The following is a 16,319-nucleotide window of genomic DNA, read 5'->3' as shown; positions in this document are numbered from 1 at the left end:
TTTTCCTGCTAAAATCAAATGGTGGTGTACTGCTAGCAGATTGGCTGCAAGTACTTGGGACACCTATTGCTATACATTTATTCCTCTCAGTGCAGGTTTTTGAGAGGACTGGAGGTATAGTAGGGTTGGAGATCCCAGATGAGAGGCAAGGAGAAGTCCGCCTTTTTCTATGATGTGGGTCTTTCAAGTTCTGTTGCCAACGGACTACATGGCAGGTCGTCATATGTCTGGTCAAGTATGTGGTGCCCAAGCAGCTGCTGTTCTGGCCATGCTTGATCCGCTTCAGACATTGGTTGCAAACAGCAATGGTGCAATCTGATGCACACGTGTCAAAAAAGGCCCACACCAAGGAACTTTTAAAAGTCAACGGGGAGTCAGCAGCGCCCTGAACCTGCCAAGCTCTGCGGTGTGATGCAATAGGGTGGCTGCCCTTAAGCTGCCCCCTAGAGGACATCCTGCCTTGTTGGAGTTGTGCCTCCTCCTCACTTTCCTCCTCTCTTCTCTCAGGCACCCAAGTATAGTCAGTAAACTCATCATCCCCTCCCTCCTCATAATTGGAGCAAACTTGGCAGTATGCTGCAGCTCCTTTTGTGGCACCCCCTTTCTCTAGGCTCACATTACTCCCTTCCTCAACCTGTGAACCAACATCCAAGCCTTCAAATCGCTGCGCACCCTCCAGCAGCATATAACCGACACTGTAGTCGAATAATTCTGGGGACTCTTCCATACATGACGGTGGGGTCTACGAAAGGAGTGACTGTGGACAAGGAGCCAGTGGAATAGGCCGCTTTGGCAGCTGCGTTGGAAGGCACTATTCTGAGCCTGGGTGACCAACTCTTCTGCTTTTTGTGTCTCAATGCCATGACCAGCAGCAGAAAAAAAGTACAAGCGTGCCCCACGGCCTCCTGCAGAGAATGCACCATGTCCACGACCACCACTGTTGACTGTAAGCACAGAGGCTGCCTGCCCTCTTTTAGTGGCCTGTGAGCGTCTGCTTCTCCTTGGTGGCCTTCTGGACATGATGTATTCTGGACATGATGTATTTTTTGTTTTGCAACACCACACTACACTGTATTATGCACTGTGTACACCGCCTGAAGTGTCTTAGAAACTATACACCACCGAATGCACTGTAGATAGAGGCTACACTGAATGCAGAATATATATATATATATATATATATATATATATATATATATATATATATATATATATATTATATATATATATACAGTGGGGACGGAAAGTATTCAGACCCCCTTACAATTTTCACTCTTTGTTATATTGCAGCCATTTGCTAAAATCATTTAAGTTCATTTTTTTCCCCATAATCTACACACAGCACCCCATATTGACAGAAAAACACAGAATTGTTGATATTTTTGCAGATTTAAAAAAAAAGAAAAACTGAAATAGCACATGGTCCTAAGTATTCAGACCCTTTGCTGTGACACTCATATATGTAACACAGGTGCTGTCCATTTCTTCTGATCATCCTTGAGATGGTTCTACACCTTCATTTGAGTCCAGCTGTGTTTGATTATACTGATTGGACTTGATTAGGAAAGCCACACACCTGTCTATATAAGATCTTACAGCTTACAGTGCATGTCAGAGCAAATGAGAATCATGAGGTCAAAGGAACTGCCTGAAGAGCTCAGAGACAGAATTGTGGCAAGGCACAGATCTGGCCAAGGTTACGAAAAAATTGCAGTGTGGAGAATATTTGTTCATAGTGGAGCAACCTACTATGTCGCCCCATGCTTATCGGGTGGACTGGGCTACAGGTATTGCCACAATGGAAGCTGCTGCCATTGCTGTTGGAGAGCAACAGGCTGTGATTTCGCCTGTTGCCACCGAGAGTGTTCCTGACAAAGATACCGCTGTCACAACTTCACCAGCGGACATCACTTTCATTTCCACGTCCACTACACCTATCCCCGTTGCACCTGTTCAGAGGAAGGTGGGATATGTAAAGGCTTCCCGCAGCCGTGGTCGAGGTCTACCCCAGAGACTACCCGAACCGGAGCCGGACAAACATATGGATCCGGAGAAGTTCACGTCAGGAATGGGTGAGAGATCAAAGGGGGACATGTCTGGGACTCTGTGTAAATATTTGCCAGCAGAAGAGTTGAGAGATTCGGAGATAGATTCCATGCCATATCTCTCCGGTGATGATGATTTGTTTGAGACAATATCACAGGAACTATTATGGGCCCAGGGCGAAGATGTTGCTTCTGCCTTGACTTTCTCAGAGTGGACAGCATATATATGGGAAGAGAGTGTCATTCTTCTTTTGGAATGAGACTTTGCTCCTAAACTGTTTATTGAGGATTAGGGATGAGCCGAACACCCCCCGGTTCGGTTCGCACCAGAACCTGCGAACGGACCGAAAATTTGCACGAACGTTAGAACCCCATTGACGTCTATGGGACTCGAACGTTCGAAATCAAAAGTGCTCATTTTAAAGGCTAATTTGCATGGTATTGTCCTAAAAAGGGTTTGGGGACCCGGGTCCTACCCCAGGGGACATGTATCAATGCAAAAAAACTTTTAAAAACGGCCGTTTTTTCGGGAGCAGTGATTTTAATGATGCTTAAAGTAAAAAAAAAAAGTGAAATATTCCTTTAAATATCATACCTGGGGTGTGTCTATAGTATGCCTGTAAAGTGGCGCGTGTTTCCCGTGTTTAGAACAGTCCCTGCACAAAATGTCATTTTTAAAAGGAAAAAATCTCATTTAAAACTGCTTGCGGGTTTAATGTAATGTCGGGTCCTGGCAATATGGATGAAAATAAGTGAGACAAACGGCATGGGTACCCCCCAGTCCATTACCAGGCCCTTTGGGTCTTGTATGGATATTAAGGGGAACCCCGCACCCAAATTAAAATAAGGAAAGGTGTGGGGCACCCAGGCCCTATATACTCTGAACAGCAGTATACAGGCGGTGCAAACAAGACAGGGACTGTAGGTTTGTTGTTAAGTAGAATCTGTTTGTCATTTTGAACGGGTACATTTTTAACGTGTTTAGCTCCAGCCAAAAAATCTTTTTTAAGCTTTTTGGAAAACATAGGGAAGGGTTATCACCCCTGTGACATTTGTTTTGCTGTCTGTCCTCCTCTTCAGAAGATTTCACCTCACTTTTTGTCCCAATGACAAATGTTTTTTGAAAATGTGGGTTTTTTTGTGGAACAAGGATTGGAAAGCATCAGTGGAAAGGAGAAATGTTTTTCCCATATTAACTCTTACAGGAGAGAATTTCCCTTCCTAGGGGTAGATTTCATCTCACTTCCTGTTGTCTCCTTCCGTTTGCAAGTAGGAGTCGTTTGTAAGTTAGATGTTTGAAAGTAGGGGCCTGCCCTATATACTCAGCAGAAGTTTGGGCCTTAGGTGTTGTTGTGGCCACAACACTGTAAGCCCTCACAGGGCCCTGCTGTGAAATATTAGATCAAGAATTGTAATTACATGCCCCTGTTGAACAAGGGCAGAAAAATTGGGCCTTTGGTGGTGGTGGTGCTGGTGCCACAACATTGTAAGTCCTCACTCGCTCTTGGTGGGTGCAGAAATGGGCCCTGTTGTGAAATATTAGATCAAGAATTGTAATTACATGCCCCTGTTGAACAAGGGCAGAAAAATTGGGCCTTTGGTGGTGGTGGTGGTGGTGCCACAACATTGTAAGTCCTCACTCGCTCTTGGTGGGTGCAGAAATGGGCCCTGCTGTGAAATATTAGATCAAGAATTGTAATTACATGCCCCTGTTGAACAGGGGCTGAAAAATTAGGCCTTAGGCACTGGTGCTGGTGCCACAACACTGCAACCCCTCACAGATACTCTAGTTGGAACGCAGAAATGAACCCTGCTGCAAAGTATTGCATCAAAAATTGTAATAACACGCCCCTGTTAAACAGGGGCTGAAAAATTGGGCCTTAGGCACTGGTGGTGGCGCCCAGAACCAAAAATGTTCTTACAAGCTATCAGCGTGATGATTGAGGAGGAAGAGGATAATTACTCAGGGATAGTCACTCAGCATCAGCATAGGCAGTCTTTGAAGGGATCTGAGATTTCAAAAAAAATTATTCGGTTACATCAGCATCAGGTGCTTGGTAGCTGGTGGTGATCCAAGACTGATTCATTTTTATGAAGGTCAGTCGATCGACCGAGTCGGTGGACAGACGCACCCTGTGATCGGTTACAAAGCCTCCAGCAGCACTGAATGTGCGTTCTGAAAGAACGCTGGATGCAGGACAGGCCAGTAGCTCAATTGCATACTGTGCAAGCTCTGGCCAGTGATCCATCTTCAAGACCCAGTAACCCAGAGGATTTTCGGTGGGAAAGGTGTCCAAGTCAGATCTTGCCCCTAGGTATTTCTGCACCATGTAAAACAGACGCTGGCGATGGTTGCTGGAACCGATCATACCTTGGGGCTGTGGACCAAAAAATTGTCTGAACGCATCGGTCAGACGGCCACCTTCTCCACCGCTCCTTCTTTGACTGACCGAAGCCTCAGCAACACGTTGTCCAGAAACAGGAGTTTGTAACCTCCCAGTCTCTGGGAACGCGTTGCACAGACCTTTCTGCAAGGCCTCCCGAAGATGTTTCATCCTCTGCTCCCTCTGCGATGGCAAGATAAGGTCCGCAACCTTACCCTTGTAACGTGGATCAAGGAGGGTTGCCAGCCAGTATTGGTCCTTCTCCTTGATACCACGAGGATCCTTACGCAGGCTTTGCAGGATCAGGGAGGCCATGCAGCGTAGGTTTGCTGAGGCATTCGGTCCAGAGTCCTTTGGGTCACTAAGGACGACATGGTCCGCAGCCACCTCCTCCCAGCCACGTACAAGTCCATGTGTTTCTTGGGACTGATCCCTTAAAGACTGCTGCTGATGCTGAGTGCCAGGTTCCACCTCCATACTGACACAATCTTCCTCCTCCTCCTCCTCTTCCTGTGTGATCATCGGGCACGCAGGAACACTGTCTGGATAAAGGGGGCCTTGAGAGATAAGGAAGTCCTCCTCTTCCTGCCTCTGTTCTGCCTCAAGTGCCCTGTCCATTATTCCACGCAGCGTGTGCTCCAACAGGTGGACAAGGGGGACAGTGTCACTGATGCATGCACTGTCACTGCTCACCATCCTCGTGGCCTTCTCAAATGGTGACAGGACAGTGCATGCATCCCTGATCATGGCCCACTGGCGTGGGGAAAAAAACCAAGCTCCCCTGACCCTGTCCTGGTGCCATAGTCGCACAGGTACTCATTGATGGCCCTCTGCTGCGTGTGCAGCCGCTGCAGCATGGCCAACGTTGAGTTCCACCTGGTGGGCATGTCACAGATTAGGCGGTTCTTGGGCAGGTTAAACTCCTTCTGGAGGTCCGTCAGCCATGCACTGGCATTATATGACCGGCGGAAATGCACACAGACTTTCCTGGCCTGCCTCAGGACATCCTGTAAGCTCGGATACCTGCCCAAGAACCACTGCACCACCAAGTTAAGGACGTGAGCCAAACAGGGCACATGGGTCATTTGTCCCTGTCGGAGGGCAGAGAGGAGGTTGGTGCCATTGTCGCAAACCACCATTCCTGCCTTAAGTTGGCGTGGCGTCAACCACCTCTGGACCTGTCCCTGCAGAGCTGACAGAACCTCTGCCCCAGTGTGGCTCCTGTCCCCCAAGCACACCAGCTCAAGCACCGCATGGCATCTTTTGGCCTGCGTACTTGCGTAGCCCCTTGAACGGCTACGGAGCACCGCTGGTTCCGAGGACAAAGCACAGGATGAGGCCGAGGAGGAAGAAGAAGAGGAGGGGGTGGAGGAGAGAGGTGTGTCACAATCATTAGCATTTTGGAGGCGTGGTGGCGGAACAACCTCCAACACTACTGCACCTTGTCCTGCATCCTTCCCAGCTGCCAGCAGAGTCACCCAATGCGCCGTGAAACTTAGGTAACGTCCTTGTCCATGCCTGCTGGACCATGAGTCAGCAGTAATATGCACCTTACCACTGACCGCCCTGTCCAGCGAGGCATGGACATTGCCTTCCACATGCCGGTAGAGAGCCGGAATCGCCTTCCGTGAGAAAAAGTGGCGTTTGGGTACCTGCCACTGAGGAACCGCACATTCCACAAACTCAAGGAAGGGGGCAGAGTCTACCAACTGAAAAGGCAGCAGTTGAAGTGCTAGCAATTTTGCCAAGCTAGCATTCAACCGCTGGGCATGTGGATGGCTGGGAGCAAACTTCTTTTCGGCGGTGCAGCAGCTGGGGCAGGGAAAATTGCCTGGTACAATCTGACGACGGTGTACCAAAAGCAGATTGCCCACAAGTACTTGGCTGTGACACACCTAATTCTACACCTTCATTCCTCTCAGTGCAGGTCTCAGAGAGGACTGAAGGTATAGTAGGGTTGGAGATCTCAGCTGATGAGGAGCAAGGAGAGGTCCTCTTTGTTCTTTGGTGTGAGTCTTTTAGATACGCTTGCCAACGAACTGCATGGCAGGTCAACATATGTCTGGTCAAGCATGTGGTACCCAAGCGGGAGATGTTTTGGCCACGCGAGATACGCTTGAGACATATGTTGCAAATAGCAGTGGTGCGATCTGATGCACTCGTCTCAAAAAAGGCCCACACCAAAGAACTTTTTGAATAACGCGCAGAGACTGCAGCGCCCTGCACATGTGGAGCTTTGGGGTGTGATGCAGTCAATGTGCTGCCCTTAGGCTGGCCCCTGGAGGGCATCCTGCCTCGTTGGTGATGTGCCGCCTCCTCCTCCTCCTCTCTCCTATCAGGCACCCACGTTGAGTCAGTGACCTCATCATCCCCTCCCTCCTCATCACTGGAGCAAACCTGGCAGTATGCTGCAGCAGGGGGAGCATGACTGCCAGATTGCTGTCCTTCTTGGGCACCCCCTCTGTCCGTGCTCACATTACTGCCTTCATCAAGCTCAGTATCATCATCAGAGCCTTCCAAACGCTGGGCATCCTCCTGGAGCATGTACCCAACACTGATCAAACAGTTCGAGGGACTCCTCAGGAGGACATGGTGGGGCTAGGGAAGGAGTCACTGATGACATTGAGCCAAGGGAAGAGGCCGCTGCTTTGCCAGACAAAGTACCCTGGGCATGGGTGAGAGAGGATGAGGAGGATGAGGACGGCTTGGTCATCCACTCGACCAAGTCTTCCGCATGTTGCGGCTCAACACGGCCAGCTGCCGAAATAAAGGCCAAGCGTGTCCCACGGCCACGTGTTGATGAGGATGCACCGTCTCCACGACCAGCACTAGACACAGAGCCTGCTTGCCCTCTCTTATTGGCTTGTGACTGTCTGCCTCTCCTTCTTGGCCTTCCAGACATACTAATGGCCTGTAGCTGCACTAAGCTGGGATATATATATATATATATATATACTGATACTGCAGCTAGCAAAATCAACTGCCTGCCTGTAGTATGAGAACACCACCAACCTTCTACAGGTAGCTTTAGCTGAACACTGTGCAGAGCTCGCAAAAAATAACTTGTAGGTTTAGCTGGACACTGTGAGGAGGACGCACCACACTAACTTGTAGTTTTAGCTGAACACTGTGAGCAGGACGCACAGCACTAACTTGTAGGTTTAGCTGAACACTGTGAGGTGGACGCACCGCACTAACTTGTAGTTTTAGCTGAACACTGTGAGGTGGACGCACCGCACTAACTTGTAGTTTTAGCTGAACACTGAGCAAGACGCACAGCACTAACTTGTAGTTTTAGCTGAACACTGAGCAGGACGCACAGCACTAACTTGTAGTTTTAGCTGAACACTGTGAGCAGGACGCACCACACTAACTTGTAGGTTTAGCTGAACACTGTGAGGTGGACGCACCACACTAACTTGTAGTTTTAGCTGAACACTGTGAGCAGGACGCACCCCACTAACTTGTAGTTTTAGCTGAACACTGTGAGCAGGACGCACCCCACTAACTTGTAGTTTTAGCTGAACACTGTGAGCAGGACGCACAGCACTAACTTGTAGTTTTAGCTGAACACTGTGAGCAGGACGCACCACACTAACTTGTAGGTTTAGCTGAACACTGTGAGGTGGACGCACCACACTAACTTGTAGTTTTAGCTAAACACTGTAAGCAGGACGCACCCCACTAACTTGTAGGTTTAGCTGAACAGTGTGAGCAGGACGCACCCCACTAACTTGTAGTTTTAGCTGAACACTGTGAGCAGGACGCACAGCACTAACTTGTAGTTTTAGCTGAACACTGTGAGCAGGACGCACCGCACTAACTTGTAGTTTTAGCTGAACACTGTGAGCAGGACGCACAGCACTAACTTGTAGTTTTAGCTGAACACTGTGAGCAGGACGCACCGCACTAACTTGTAGGTTTAGCTGAACACTGAGGTGGATGCACCGCACTAACTTGTAGGTTTAGCTGAACACTGTGAGGTGGACGCACCGCACTAACTTGTAGTTTTAGCTGAACACTGTGAGCAGGACGCACAGCACTAACTTGTAGTTTTAGCTGAACACTGTGAGGTGGACGCACCACACTAACTTGTAGTTTTAGCTGAACACTGTGAGCAGGACGCACCCCACTAACTTGTAGGTTTAGCTGAACACTGTAAGCAGGGCGCACCCCACTAACTTGTAGTTTTAGCTGAACACTGTGAGCAGGACGCACAGCACTAACTTGTAGCTTTAGATGAACACTGTGCAGAGGTCTCACTACACCAACTTGTAGGTTTAGCTGAACACTGTGAGGTGGATGCACCACACTAACTTGTAGTTTTAGCTGAACACTGTGAGCAGGACGCACCATACTAACTTGTAGTTTTAGCTGAACACTGTGAGCAGGACACACTGCACTAACTGTAAATAGTCTAGCTGCCTGACTGTGGTACTAATAGGATCAAAAGAACAACAGCAATTTTCTTCAGGTAGCTGTAAATACTGTAACAAGACAAGCCTGCCTGTCAGTAAGAAGATAACAGGAAAGGATCTAGCTAAACTGAATACAGTGTATATATATATATATATATATGCAACACCTGGGATGCATATATATACACACAATACACTGTAAGTGCAGCTAACTGACTGACTGTTCTGCCTAATCTATCTAACTCAAATCAAATGACACTGTCTGTCTCTCTCTCTATCTATGAACGCCGGAACATACACTACACAGGGCCGCCATGCAGGCGGCCTTATATAGTGTGGGGCATGTACTATATCCCCTGAGCCATAATTGGCCAAAGCCTCCTTGGCTTTGGCCAATTACGGCTCTCTGTTCAGACGGCGCTGTGATTGGCCAAGCATGCGGGTCATAGTGCATGCTTGGCCAATCATCAGCCAGCAATGCACTGCGATGCCGCAGTGAATTATGGGCCATGACGCGCCACACGAATTTGACGCGAACGGCCCATATCGTTCGCAATTCGGCGAACGGGCGAACAGACGAGTCGAACATGGGTTCGACTCGAACACGAAGCTCATCCCTATTGAGGATACTGTACATATTTAGTGTGTGTCTAACTTTGTTTTTTTTTTTAGGAACAATTGGATCTCCTATCAAGCTGTTAGGATTTTCCGCTAGATAGACAGTGGGGTTGTGACAGTCATAATGTGATTTTGTTTGCGGATGTGAACATATTGTTGTATAAATGTTGAAACTATAATATCTCTATACTGTCTTTTCTTCTTCTTTGCCCTTATCCAAGTTTTAAGTTCAAATACCTACTCTCAGGCTTGGGAGTTATTTTTACAGACGTTGAGGACAACGTCTATTGTAGTGGGGTAGTCAGTAGTGTAGTAGCCAGATTTGCCTCTGTTCCAGCTTGGCTGAGTTGCATGTAGTTTCACACTGTGCCTGTGGGTGTCGTCGTCACCATGGGTCGGTATTGAAAAGGCAACACGTTGAAGCACATGAGTGCTCCTCTGTCCCTGGGATAACTTGGTGGAGGTTGGCCTCCGAGTTGCATTCTGGGAGAGGGTATTTATGGGCCAGACGCCATGTAGAGGTGACGAAAGTGACGGTAACAGCCCGCTTTAAGCCAGCAGCTCCACCGAGAGTTATTGCTACATATATGTATATATGTATATATATATATATATATATATATATATATATATATATATATATATATATATATATATATATATATACACATTGCCAGCACTGACTGAATATAGAGTAAACACTGAATATAAAGTCTATGCTAAATGCACAGTATATATATATATATATATATATATATATATATATATATATATATATATATATATATATATATATTAGACTGAGTGTATGTACAGTATACATCAAATACACTGCCACTAACTGTATAACCTGCCTGCTTAATCTAACTCAAGCTATGTCTCTGTCCAACAACACTACACACGGCCGCTATGTAAGCAGCCTTATGTGGGGTGTGGACTTAGTCCCCCTGAGCCATGATTGGCCAAAGGCACCCTGCCTTTGGCCAACTGTGGCTCTCTCTGCAGAGTGTGCTGTTATTGGCCAAAACATGCAGGTCAGGTGCATGCTCTGGCCAATCATCATACAGCAATGCACTGCAATCTCGCAGTGCATTATGGAGCGTTCTGCCGCTCTTGAATTTCCTGCAAATGCCCCATATGTTCGGTTCGTTTTAGAACAAACGAACACCTGATTTTTCGAGTCGACCTTACATTCGACTCAAACCACTGGCTCATCCCTAGTGGATATACACATTGCCATATGTTAGGAGAACAGTGCTAGTAATAGCCTAATATTCACAGGGTGTATTGATTTGTTTTGCAGGTGCTCATTTCCCTTTTTTTTGTACGAACTAGTGTTTCACTAGTACCACGTGGCAGCATATCTAGCTAATAATCCTCCACCATCTATCAATATTTTTGGTGCTGTTTCTTATTTTGTTTTCTCCTGGCATTTTAGTGCACCTAAGGCCTCATGTACACTGCTGCTGGTAAACGGATGTTTAGAGGCAGTTGGATGCTTTTTTCAACTGCCCCTGAACTTATCCAATGTTATCTTATGTGTACATGTACACAGGTTTGTTTATTGTCGTTTTTAGGCAGTTGCGTTTATAGGCTTTCCTTTAAAGGCAAAAAAATGAGTTCAGATGCCGAAGTTTCTGACATTTCAGACACCAAACGAGGTAACTCGTGTTTAGCCCTGTTTCAGTTACAGGCGTTTTTCATTTTTTGGCTATTTTGAAAAAAAAATAAATACATTTTATCAAACGCTTCTAAACACAAACGCGGCTAAACGCGGCATGTAAACGCAGCATTTAAATGTGGCAAAACGGACGTTTTAAATGTGGGTTACTATCTGTTAAGTTAAATCGTTCAGGAGAGGTTGTAAAAACATCCCATGTACATTTAGCCTAAAAGGGCCAGGTGCAGTACTCAGCCCCACTGCCTACAGCCTGTTAAAGTGCATGTCAGGCTGCCGCCTGAATAGGCTGGCAGAGCCTCTGCATTCGGGGCACTCATTCCTGAAGTCATAGGGCTCTAAATGCTGATACATTTCTGTACAGCATTCAGCCCCATCCAGCTGTAGCCTGCCATAGATTTTGACACGCTGCAGGTTGCAGGGCTGGATGCTGAAGCTGTCTCTCCCGGGTGCACTAAAATGCCAGGAAGAAAGAACAAGCAGCTAGATGCCCCCATGTGTGAGGGGCCTAATAGTTGTTACAAGTACTAGGTTATTTTAATTGCCCTGAATTGCCCATAGGTTCACTTTAAATGGTGTAAGCTTATAGAAAAGAAGCACAATTTTTTCAATGTCTTTTTTTTGTGAAAACATATGTTTTATTTGTTCTTTATTTGTTCCTTTTCCTTTTGCTTTTGTATGTGACTGACATAGCATATTTTTGGCAAATAATTAGTCACTACAAAAATGCAGTTAACCATTCTCTGAGGAGCAGGAGTCTCTTTAATACTCTACTCTCAGAATAATTATATTTCTTTATTTTCAGAAGCAAAATCTGTTTATTATTAAATAGGCTGCAGCTACAAAACATATAACCTACAGACTACATAATCAAATTCTAACATGGTCCTTTTCTTTTATTCTATGCAATACCTTATATTCAAATTGCTAATGATCACAACATAAAAAATTCCACATGACTTACACTTCCACATTCCTCTGACGTCAAAGTTTGACATGTCTGGTTCATAAGCATAGAATAAATCTGTCCATTTGACTTGGTACAGCCATAGGATACACAGGCATTACTTGTTGAAGTCCAGGTTTCCCCTACCTTCAAGAAAAGAAATTTAGGATTAAAGGCTACTCAACCATAGACAGATGGACTATGTAATAAACAATGCCTCTCTTTAGTATTATATTATTTTATATTGATATTCAAACTTTTTAGAAGCTTGTTTTGAAAGGCATCATTTGTGTAGATTGTCATTTGCATTAAGCTTAACCACATCACATCTGGGCCAATTGTGAAATTTTTTACATACATGTAAAAATCAGCACTATTTGCAACATTATTTGCAGCATTATTTGCAGCAGCATTATAGATTTTCTGAAAGCCGAGGCCCTGGAGAATAAAATGGTGGTTGTTGCAATTTTGTATGTTGTATGATATTTGTGCAGAATTTCGAAAATGCAAATTTTTAGGGAAAAAATACACTTACATGCATTTTAATGCACACAAACACAATATAATACTATTATTTTTGGTAAGACATAAAAATTTATGTTGCGCCAAGTAAATAGATATCAAACATGTCAGGATTTAAAATTTTGCAGACCTTTGAAATGGAGACAAACTACAGTATCTGGTGCTACAATGATGTTCGGGGTGATATCACACATGTGTGGTGCAATCACTGTTTACATATGCGTATGGGACCTATGTGCGTGTTTGCATTTGCGTGTGAGCATGGGGGGGTGGAGACGCTTTAATTTTTTTTGTTTTATTTTATTTAAATGAACTTTTTTACACTTTTTTTATTTTATTTAAGTTTATATCGCAAGGGATGAACAACATCCCTTGTGATAGCTTGGGCAGTGACTGGACCTCTTTATGGAGAGATCAGGGATCTATAAATCTATAAAAACCCTGATCCCTCCTCTGCCCTCCAAGACAGCTAATGAAACCTAGATTGGATGGGGCAGGTAACAGTATGTAGCACCCTCTAGTGTGCTAGAATAGCAATTGTTAGGTTCTTCTTGTTAGTGTAGGTAAAATGTTCAGGCTTGGCTGGCAGCCAAACCTGTGTTTCTTATCTGGGTCAGGGTGAGTGACTCAGGGAGGCTGGAATAACTCACAGGCAGTCTCTAATACCTCCCCCTACTTCTAGAAACTTGGAGAATTTTCTAGAAGAACCGGAGTGGAGGTTAGGAGGAGCTGCCTGGAGTATCCAGTCCAGTGGCAGGGGAGCAGGTGTGATCACAGCAGAATCCAGAGAGCATGTCTGGGAGATCTCCAAGAAGAAGACAGCCAGGTGGGCTAATGAGTGTTACAGTCAGGGAGGACTGAGAGGCAAACTGATAGGACTGGGTGAGAGCAGTCTGCGATGAATGTAAAATCAGTCTGGGAGGACTGTGGAAGCTTAGCCAGGAGGGCTAGAGAAATGGGGCAACTGCATCCAGGTGGGCTGGCAGTACCTGAAGAGTTGTTGCTGGGATCAGTAGCCACAGAAGGACAGCTGGGCACTAAGACTTTGCTAAACTACCAAAGGGGCCCACGGTCCCTGCCTGTAAAGGGCATTTGCTACTAATCTGACTGAGCCCAACTGTCAGATTCCTTAATAGCATGACAGCTGGTCCTGGGAGTTGTAGTGCTTCAAGCAAGAGTTGTACTGAGGGAAGCTGAGTGTAAATTGTCTGTACAGAAGAAGTTGTCCCTGGAAAGTTCTGCTTAATTCAAGTGGGCATCCCATAATCCCCTATCACCATCCACGCTCGATACCCCTAATAAAAACACAAAAACAAACTGGCAAGGACTGTTTTCTGACTCCAGAGTGCTGTGGAAAATGCGTGGAAAATGTGTGCCTGGCTGTGCAGGTTGGGGGATCCCTTATTTACCAGCGGATCCTATGTGAAGTGTCTAGTCTAGAAGAACTAAGGTCAACAAACAGGACAACTTTTCAGATTGTGGTGTCACTTCTATCAGGTCTCCTTTGCTTTCCATCCTACCCATCTGTGAACAGTTGTTTTTCTTTCAAAGCTTTTGGTCATCAGGATAGCACAACCAAAACATTAATCCTGTGTGCTAACAGTCTTCCTGTGGCGGTAAAAACTTAGAGTTTTCTATGCTAAAAGCTGACAAGATGGCTAAAGTTTTTATCTCTCCAAAAAGCTACAATCTAAAAGAGAATTTTGGAATTAGAAAAAAACAAACATCTGTCCTCCGCTGCCTCTAGACCCAGAACGGAGTGATCAAAGACTGCTGATCACTCAGTTCTCAGTCTTCGGTGAGCAGAGAGGCGATGACTATCAGTCCCCAGCTCTCTGCTCTGCTCCTCTGGTGCTTAGTGGAGTTCCCGGCTGTGGAGGGGATGGGGGAGGCTGGCTCAGGCTCTTGGTGGCACATTGAGCGGTTGATTAAAGTTGGGATCTCTCCAGAGCCTGGGACTGGCTGAATTACATCAGCCAGCAGTGGGCTTTATCTGAATACAGGTCACAGGAATGTAGAACTAAGTGCATTCCTGTGACCTACAGGAGAAATTTGGCCAAAAAAGCTTTGGCCCTACTTCTCCTTTAAAAGAGAAGTATGGCTTTTAAAAAATAAATAAATAAGCAACCATACTCATCTAGATGGCTGCAGCGCTGATCCCAGCTTCAGCTGCCCCCTGCCACCTCTAAGACTGAGTACTGAGCAATCAAAGACCAAATGACACTCAGTTCTCAGTCTTCAGCGAGTAGAGAGCCGGTGATTGAGTCAGCTGCCAGTCCAGGCATCTGGGTGGATTCCAAGGTCCACCGACTACACTCCCGTGATCCATAGTAGAAGCATAGCCAAATCTGGCTATACTTCTCCTTTAACCGCTTAAGGACCGCCTGCCGCAGTTGTACTGCAGCAGCTTGGCTCCCCTGCGCGAACCACCGTCATTGTACGTTGGGTCGCACAGGACTCAATGTCGACCCACGATCGCGGTGAGGAGAGGCAGAACAGGGAATTGCCTATGTAGATTTCCCATTTCCCATTTCCCATTCTGCCTAGTGACATGACAGATCTACTGTTCCCAGTGATCGGGAACAGTGATCTCTGTCATGTCCCTGGCAGCCCATCCCCCCTACAGTTAGAACACGCCGAGGGAACACACTTAACCCCTTGATCACCCCCTAGTGTTAACCCCTTCCCTGCCAGTATCATTTTTACATTGATCAGTTTATTTGTATAGCACTGATCAATATAAAAATGTCACTGGTCCCTAAAAAGTGTAATTTGGGGTCAGATTTGTCTGCCGTAATGTCGCAAATCACCACCATAACCAGCAGAAACAAAAAATAAAATTCCCTAAATCTATCCCGTAGTTTGTAGACGCGATAACTTTTGCGCCAATCAATATACACCTACTGCGAAAATATGTAGAAGAATATATATCAGCCTAAACTGATCGATAAATTAGTTTTTTTATATATATTTTTTTTGGAAGTGTATTATATAAAAAAGTAAAAAAAAAATGTTTTTTTTTTCAAAATTGTCGCTTTTTATTTATAGCACAAAAAATAAAAAAATGCAGAGGTGATTAAATACCACCAAAAGAAAGCTCTATATGTGGGGAAAAAAGGATGTCAATTTTGTTTGGGTACAGCGTCGCACGACCGTACAATTGTCAGTTAAAGGGGTGCAGTGCCGTATCGCAAAAAATGGCCTGGTCATTAAGCGGCAAATCCTTATGGTTCTTAAGTCATTAAAGAAGTTTGTATAGGGGTATACTAGTGCAATGAAAGCACTAACAACTACGAAATAGTATAAATGATCATTATGGTTGTTACTAATATTATAGCTAATTATTCTACAGCACAGGTCTTGGCTATGCTCACAGCTCTCTTGCTGCCTTTTTTTTAAACCTACTTTATGCTAAGCTCAATTACACTATTGTCTCAGTTGATACTGTCAGGTACCACAGATAGAGGTCATGTGGGAACCCATCAAAAAATTGCTAAAGGCCTGTGTCACTCCCCTACTCTGCATTTATTCTAAGTAAAATAAACAAACTGGATTATATGAGCAAATTATGTATGAGTGAATTAATTTGTTCAAATCTTAAAAGAAAAATTTGGGATTTTTTTTTTATTATATTTACCCCAAGTGGATGCTGCATCGATCTGATGCTGCATCTGTCTCCTGCTGGCTCTTAGGCTGAGAACTGAGCGA

This window comes from Aquarana catesbeiana, linkage group LG11, assembly GCF_042186555.1.
Source record: "Aquarana catesbeiana isolate 2022-GZ linkage group LG11, ASM4218655v1, whole genome shotgun sequence".
NCBI lineage: Eukaryota > Metazoa > Chordata > Amphibia > Anura > Ranidae > Aquarana > Aquarana catesbeiana.
The sequence above is the reverse complement of the archived record's forward strand: the minus strand, read 5'-3'. Positions refer to the sequence as shown.